We start from the raw sequence: 8,808 nt of genomic DNA, 5'->3' as shown, positions 1-8,808 counted from the left end.
CTGGTCTAATATTTCATTTAAGGCTACTGTTTCCTTGTTGACTTTCTGTCTGGATGATCTGTCCATGGATGTAAGTGGGATGTTAAAGTCCCCTACTATTATTGTGTTGCTGTGAATTTCTCCTTTTAGGTTGGTTAATAATTGCTTTACAAATTTTGGTGCTATGTTAGGAGCATATATATATTAATAACTATTATATATTCTTGATGAATTGTCCTTTTTATTTTTATTTAATGCCCATCTTTGTCTCTTGTTACCTGTTTTAGACTTGAAGTCTATTTTGTCTGATATCATTCTGGCTACACCCACTTTCTTTTGGCTGCCATTTGCTTGGAATATGATCTTTCATCCCTTCACTTTGAACCTATGTTTATTTGTAGAGCTGAGATGAGTCTCTTGAAGGCAGCATATTGAACTCTTCTAGCCACTCTGTGTCTTTTGATTGGTGAATTTAATCTGTTTACATTTACAGTAATTATTGATAAATGAAGACTTAGTAATGCCATTTTATCTTTTGTTTTCTGGTTGCTCTATATCTCCATTGTTTATTTTACTTGTGTTTCTGCGTGCCATTTTAGTTGGGTGGTTTTCTATGATGTTTTTCTCAATTTCCTATTTTTTGTTGTTTGTTTTTTTTTTTGTGTGTGTGTGTGTTGTTTTTGTATTTCATGTCTTTGCTCTAGATTTATGTTTTGTGGTTGCCATGAGGTTTGTATAAAGTGTTTCATATGTAAAATACTCATTTTCTGCTGACAGCATGTTATCTTCATAGGTCTATATGAATTTCGCCCTTTTCTTCTTCTCCATTTTTTAAAAAAAAATTTTTATTTATTTATTTATTTGACTGTGCCGGGTCTTAGTTGTGGCACGTGGGACCTTTATTGCTGATGCGGGATCTTCATTGTGGCTTGTGGGATCTTTAGTTGCGGCATGCGAACTCTTAGTTGTGGCATGTGGGATCTTTAGTTGCGGCATGCGAACTCTTAGTTGTGGCATGTGGGATCTAGTTCCCTGACCAGAGATCGAACCTGGGCCCCCTGCATTGGGAGCGTGGAGTCTTAGCCACTGGACCACCAGGGAAGTCCCCCTCATTTTTGTTTTATTGTCTCTCTATTTATTTAGTTTTTTATTCTGTTCATTAGAGTTTTTTTACTTTTTGTACTTTTCCTTATATAGAATTTATACATATTTTGTTAGATTTATGCTTCAGTTTTTTTGTTTTTGGGGTACAAATGTAAATGATGGTGTGCTTCTAATTTCAAATTCCACATTTTTATTGTTGGTATATGGGAAAACAATTGACCTTTGTGTATTAGTTTTGCATCCTGTAAACTTAGTGTATTGCTTTTTAGTTTCCAGAGTTTTTTGTCATTTTTTTCAGATTTTTTACATAGAAGATCATGTGTTCTGCAAACAAATACAGTTTTATATCTTCCTTCCCAATCTATACATTTTTTATTTCCTTTCTTAATTTACCACATTAGCAAGGACTTCTAGTACTGTGTTGAAAAGGAGAGGGACATCCCTGCCTTGTACCTGATCTTAGCAGGAAAGCTTCGAGTTTCTCAGCATTAAGTATTCTGTTAACTGTAGGTTTTTTTTTGTTGTTTTTAAAAAAAATTATTTATTTATTTATTTATTTATGGCTGTGTTGGGTCTTCGTTTCTGTGCGAGGGCTTTCTCTAGTTGTGGCAAGTGGGGGCCACTCTTCATTGCGATGCACGGGTCTCTCACTATTGCGGCCTCTCTTGTTGTGGAGCACAGACTCCAGACGCGCAGGCTCAGTAGTTGTGGCTCACGGGCCTAGCTGCTCTGCAGCATATAGGATCTTCCCAGACCAGGGCTCGAACCCGTGTCCCCTGCATTAGCAGGCAGATTCTCAACCACTGCGCCACCAGGGAAGCCCTAACTGTAGGTTTTTGATAGGTAGTCTTTATCAAGTTGAGAAAGTTACCCTCTATTTCTAGTTTACCAAGAGTTTTTATTATAAATGACTGTTGGATTTTGTCAAATGCTTTTTCTGCATCTGTTGATATGATCATGTGATTTTTGTTTTTTAGCCTGTTGATGTGATAGAATTCAGTTCTATCAGCTTTTGCCTCATGTAATTTGATGCTCTGTTGTTAGGCTCTACATGTTAAGAATTTTTATATTTTCTGTTTTTAAAAATTAGCTTATTTTTCCTCACTAGAGTTAAGTCTCTTAACCTCCTCCAAGTGCTAATACCCAGACTAGAAAATTAACTCCAGGAATAAAAGTGCCCCTGTTTTCTGATCATCATTCTCTTCAATGACTTTAATAAAAATTATGTTTTTTAAAAAGTTATCTGATGATTTTTGGTTGTTATGGCAAGAGCAATGATATTTGGCAATTCTCTATATCCTAACTGGAATTGAAACACTGAGTCTTCTAATCTGAAGCATAAATTGGTGCTTTCGTTGCTTACTCTATGCATTGCTTCTATAGTTAGGAAAGTGATATCAGTGGTGAGGTCTTACTAACATTGAGCTGTGGCAAAGACAGTGTACTGTGATACATTTGGCAAAATACTGCTATAAAGGTATTATTTTAGGCAGGAGAGTCCTTAAATCTAATTATGTTAAACATCAGTAAATCAAGTAGATATTGTTTGCTTGCATTATAAACATTATAATAAATTATAATAAACCCTATTATAAACATTATAATAAATAAATTATAAGCCCTTGATGTTTAGATTTCTGTGCTTAATAGCACTGTCAGGAATGTCAAACCTATTGCAAATAAATATCATTGCTGGTATTGATGGACACAGTGAGAATATAAGGAATTGATAAACAAAATTCATTTGGAGCTTTGGTACAATGACAGCAGGTGAAATTAGACAATTGCTTAACAAATATTCATTGATTGGTGACTACTTACAAGACACCATGGCAAGAACTATAGCTGGTAAATACATTAAAATTTATATGTCCTTTTATTCTTAGAAGGTAAATATAAACTGAAAACTCCTGGTCCTGGAAATATAGATAGATAGGATGGAATCTCAAGGGTGACCTTGTGTCTTTCTTTTGCTCTTTGAAGTTTATCTTTTTTTATTTTAAGGAACATTTAAGAAAAGTAAATGTCATCAAAAATAGATCAGAACATTTTTGTTCCACTTATGAAGTCTTTATTTTTTAAAAGATCATTTTTATGGGTGTGTTAAAAGGGAATTGGAAATATGTCATTAGAAATTCTTGACCCTTGCATTGTTCCCTTGTCCTCTAAGGGGAAAATACAAGGAAGCTCTGACAATGATCAGTGGGAAAAAAAAATTAAGTGCCTTGTGGAAGTGGCTTGGAAAATAGAAAATATTCATATGTGTTTATTTTGGGAGACTTTAAGGTCAATGCTTTTTGAATGCTCTAAGTGAAGAGCTGACTATTTTAGAAATCAGTGACCCTACTCATCAGATATGCAGATTGATTTGACTTCTAAGTTTGAGAAATTAGTAACCTCCAGAAGGACATCAGAGTGATTCCTTCACACAAAAGCATGAACTCTCTTGCTTTCATGCTGCAGTTGTAACACACTACTCATTATTTCTAGTGTCATTCTTTATTATAGAAATAATGATTGATAAAATAACTATTTCAACAGACGTTTATTACTTTACGTAATAAATGTAATGTAATATTTATTACATTATTACCAAGTATGTTCCAGACACTCTTTGCATTGCTAGAGCTATAATAATAATGAGAAGAGTGACCAAATATTTCATCACCAAAATGACATCCCTTTGAAAGTGGTGCCATAAATAGTTTATGCCTGAATAACACACGCAAACTGCAACTATGGTCATTTAAATAAAAAGGCACTGTCTCTTTAAAGGTTGTTGACATAAAAGAGGAAATAAAAAAATGAATGTAATTAAAGACATGCGTCTGGGGCGCAGGAGGAGGAGAGCTGGTTGTGGTAATTAGGCTCCAGGTTGACCCTCATTCCTGATAGTCCTTGTCCCCTTGTACATGCCTTGTGGAGTCCCCTTTTCTCACTGAATTAGAGATGACCCTGTATAACAAAGAACACTCTGTAAAACAACTTGCAGCATCCTGCCTGGTCTCTTGTAATACTTGTTCTTGGCGCCCTGAGCAGCCACAGAAGGAGTTAGATCACTCTAAATGGTGGGCTGGAAAGATCATGTGGAGAGACCCCATGGAGAGGACTTGAGACCACATGAAGAGAGAGAGATTCCTGCAAAGCCCCAAGTTGTCCTAGCCTCTAGCCATTTGAAGTCAGCCCTCCTGTGCCACATGCCACCTTAGACAAGTCCTCCTCAATGAGCTCTATCCAAATTGCAGATTTGCAAGAAGAAAATAAAGGGTTGCTTCTGATTTAATTCTCTGTGTTTGAAGTAGTTTGTTATGTAGCAGTAGATAACTGGAACAGAATTTGGGATGCTACCATAAAAGTGAAGTGCTGCTATAACACAAAACTAAAGCCTGTGGCATTGGCTTGAGGACCAGTGACAGAAAAATCTGGAAGAGCCTCAAGGTGATTATTAAATAGAGAAAGTGGAAGGGCCTTGTGGAGAAGGTTGGTGAAAATCTGAGGGACAGTGAAAGAACTGTTATTTTAGGCTGGAGAAAAATTATGTACTGGCAAAACAGAAACTCCTGCTTGCAATAACATGAGAAAGAGAAAATATTATTTAATCTCAGGTTTTTGCTAATCTCAGGTAGAATGTTAAAATTGCCAACTGGCTATGATAAACATGAGGAGAGCCAGATGGACTAAAAATGAAATGTTTAGTTTTCAGAACTTAGAGGAAATATAGAGGTCCCAGAACGGGTTTGCCAGCCAGCAAAATGCTCTCAAAGAGAAGTGACCTCAGGGCAGAGATCAAAATATGAGGTATGGCTGTAATACCCTTGGTTAGGACCTCAGAAAGATTTAAGGTTGTGCCTCCAGGTAAGCAGTAGGGGTACTAATAATATTTAGGCATGCCTCATGTTGCTTTTGAGAATCGTAGGTGCATTTTGTCATAACAGCTACACACACAACCTGAGATATAGAAGGACATGTCTTAGAAAGAAAAGTGGGTGTCATTTTTGTCTAATGGTGTGAATTATAATTCAACACATAGGAAGCCTATAATGTTTTTAAAAGAATAATATCATCTTGGGCTTTGGGGTTTGTTTTTGTTTTTGTTTTTTGTTCGTTTGTTTTAATTTCCACAGTAACAGGAAGAGCAATTTGAACAGGATTTCCTTTCCTTTTATCTTCGATGCCAAGCAACTTGCCTCTTCTGAGCCTAGGACCTGTAGAGACCTACTGGCTGCTATGTTTGGAAGAGTTTCTTTTTCGCTATTGAACTGGTTCAGGGATCATCCTTTTATGTGCTGAGAAATTGATTGGAGATGGATGCAGAGGTAAAGGCATGGACCAGCAAGTGTAATTATAGGAAGTTCTTGTTATTTGGATCTGTGTGTGTGATGCTGACCTGAATGTGAGTGCCAGTGGTTCCTGATGCTCAAATGCCTAGAGGGAAACTGAGCAAGTGGGGTGAGTCTTCCCTGCCTTAAAGGCTTGGGGAGTGTGGGACTCTCAAAAGCAGACAGGCCTCAGGTAGAGCTAATTGTACCCAAAACTAGAGAGCACACTGCCTTTCTCCACCTGCATTATTCTACTTATCCAGCTATCAGATATAAAAAGGGTATAAGGATATCCAGCTATCAGTTTTTTTATATAAAAATTCAGTTGACACACAGAGGGAAAAAAATCATTGGTTTAAACTGATGCATCTTTCAAAGAGAGTTTCAGAGTAAACAATTGGATTATAATAACAATCAAATAAGTCTGCCAGAGGAAGGAGATGAACATGAAAATACAAAGAAAAGATCATATAAGAAGAACCAAATGTAATGCAAAATAAGACCATTTGGGGGTTCAAAAATCATGAACTTTTTAAATATAAAATTCAGTAGATGAATTAGAAGAGATAATCACTGTGAGAAGTTCATGTGCCAAAAAAAAAAAAGCTCCTAGCAGCGTGTTAAAAGATACAGAAAAAGAAATCACAAATAAAAAGACAAAATACTTGGAAAAGAAATTCAGGAGACCCAATATGAGTAAAAAGCATGATACAGATTGAGGAAAAAAGAGAAAAAAGGTTAAAGGAAAGGCAATATTTAAACAATTAGAGGGAAACTTCCCTAAGCTGAGAAAAGATCTGACTGTAAAATTTAAAAGCTTCAGCAAATTCCAATCTGGGAGATTTTTTTAAAAATTACATGAATCTGGACATAGCCTGATGCATGAACTGGACATCCAGACATGAATTCAAAGGATGAAGAAAAAAATGTATGCATTTCAAGAAAAAAATGACAAGTTTTTGCATAAAGGAAAATATCTGATTGTGTTGGACATCTTATTTGCAATATCAAAATTTAAAATAGTGGAATAAATCAGAAGACTGCTGAGAAAAAAAGGGTTGTGACATAGAAATCCTTTCCTCAGTCAGGAACCCAGGATATCGTTTATCTATTCTATAAAAAAGAAAGATATTAAGGATGTGCAAGAAATCTGGTAAAATTTGGTAAAATTTTATTGTTTTTTAATAGTAGGCTACATATTATTCCAGTATGTGAATATAACATAATTTAGCCAACCATTTTCCTGTTGACTGATGTTAAATTTCCCCTCAGTATTTTGCCACTGTGAACAATATTGCAGTTAATATTCTTATAGCTATATCATTATGTCTTAATGTTTTTAATTTTATGAGCTAGGTTCCCAGGAATGTTATTTCTGAGGTCAAGGATGTATTCATTTCAGATTTTAAAAGATGCTGCCAGATTGCTTTCTGAAGAGGTTATAAAACTTATTTCCACCACCAGGGAAAAGAATATCCTTTTGCTAGGGTTCTCGCTACAGAAGGTATCTCTGTCTCTCTTTAGAAAATGTTTGTGGGTCTCATAAGTATAAAGTGATATTTTATTGTTAATCTAATTTGAATTTTGCTGATAACTAGGGAAGTTGAGCATCTTTTTATGTTATTTTGCTCTTTCAGTTTACTCATCTAAGAATTACCCAACCAATACCCTTTGCCCATTTATTCATTTGAGCTTTTTATCTTGTAAATTTGTAAGGATTCTTACAAATTTTGGGTTTGTGTGCGTGTCTATATGTGTGTGTCTGTGTGTGTGTGTGTTTCTATGTATGTGTTTGCAACTACGTAACAGACATTTTCTGAATGTTTCATTTATTAACTCTGTTTTTTTGTAAATTAAAAAATATATAAGTAGTTTTATTATGTATAGTTTTCCAGTATTGTTTAAGAATGTCTCCCTTGCTCCTACATGGATGTATAGTCTTATTTATTTATATTGAAGTGTATAGTTGATTTACAATGTTGTGTTAGTTTCTGGTGTACAGCAAAGTGATTCAGTTATACATACAGACATACTTTTTTCATATTCTTTTCTATTATGGTTTATTACAGGATATTGAATCTAGTTCCTTGTGCTATACAGTAGAACCTTGTTGTTTATCTATTTTATATATAGTAGTGTATATCTGTTAATCCCCAAATCCTAGTTTATCCCTCCCTCACCTCCCTTCTCCTTTAATAACCATAAGTTTGTTTTCTATGTCTGTGAGTCTGTTTCTGTTTCATAAATAAGTTCATTTGTGTCATATTTTAGGTTCCACATATAGTGATATCATATGGTATTTGTCTTTGTCTGGCTTACTTCACTCAGTATGATAATCTCTAGGCCCATCCATGTTGCTGCAAATGGCATTATTTCATTCTTTTGTATGGCTGAGTAATATTCCATTGCATATATGTGCCACATCTTCTTTATCCATTCATCTGTTGATGGACATTTAGGTTGCTTCCATGTCCTGGCTATTGTAAATAGTGCTGCTATGAACATTGGGGTGCATGTATCTTTTTGAATTATGGTTTTCTCAGGATATATGCCCAGGAGTGGGATTGCTGGGTCATATGGCAACTCTATTTTTAGTTTTTTAAGGAACCTCCATACTGTTTTCCATAGTGGCTGCACCAATTTACATCCCCTCCAACAATATAGGAGGATTCCCTTTTCTCTACACCCTCTCAAGCATTTGTTATTTGTGTATAGTCTCTTTTTTTAAAACAAATTTTATTTTAATTTACATTTAATTCTTTAATGTACTTAGTCTTTGTTGTTGTTGGTTTTTGGTTTTTTTTTTTTTAATATGTGGTAGACTCAGTGGGTTGGCTTATTCCACAACAATGTCCCAAATCCTGCCCTCTGACATTCCTCTGTTATCAAAGCTAGAAGCTAAGAGTTTATATCTCAGGCTCCTTTGCAGTTTGGAGGTCATATGACCCTGGTTGGGCTATAGGCACAAGTCCATGGGGAAGGCATTCTTTTCTGAGTAAGAACGAAAGCCTGTTAAAAAGAAATAAAAAACCCATTAAGCCCCCTTTTTAAAACCATTTTCCCCTACTTTCTTGTCTGTAATTTGGATATTATGCCCTCGGTTTCTGCTGTCATCTTGCAATGATGAAAATGAAAGCCAAAACACTGAGGATGATGGAGCAGAAACATAGAAAGTAGATTGTGTTCTTGAGCAGCTGACATAGACTGAATTACACTCCCCTAGACCTACTTGTAAAAACAACCCTTCATATGTTTAAGCTACTGTATCACGAGGTTTTTCTTACTTCAAACTGAAAACAATCCTCTCTGGTACGGGGGCCAAAATATACTTTCTTCCATAGGTGTTTGGCTAATTGTGCTATAATCTATCTTTTCCCCTCAATTAAAATGCCATCAGTGCCATTTA

General features: G+C 35.4%; 1 long non-coding RNA gene across 1 annotated transcript in view; it reads right to left on the bottom strand.

Moving 5' to 3' along the window:
- Window positions 1-819: 819 nt before the first annotated feature.
- Window positions 820-8,808, bottom strand: part of LOC309608195 — a 775,896-nt gene continuing 767,907 nt past the window's right edge. Inside the window, exon 2 of the long non-coding RNA XR_014232720.1 lies at window positions 820-1,909. This is a non-coding gene — a long non-coding RNA (uncharacterized lncRNA). The remainder of the gene's footprint in view (window positions 1,910-8,808) is intronic.

The sequence above is a fragment of the Balaenoptera borealis genome (assembly GCF_965194805.1).
Source record: "Balaenoptera borealis genome assembly, chromosome: 12".
NCBI lineage: Eukaryota > Metazoa > Chordata > Mammalia > Artiodactyla > Balaenopteridae > Balaenoptera > Balaenoptera borealis.
The sequence above is the reverse complement of the archived record's forward strand: the minus strand, read 5'-3'. Positions and strand labels throughout refer to the sequence as shown.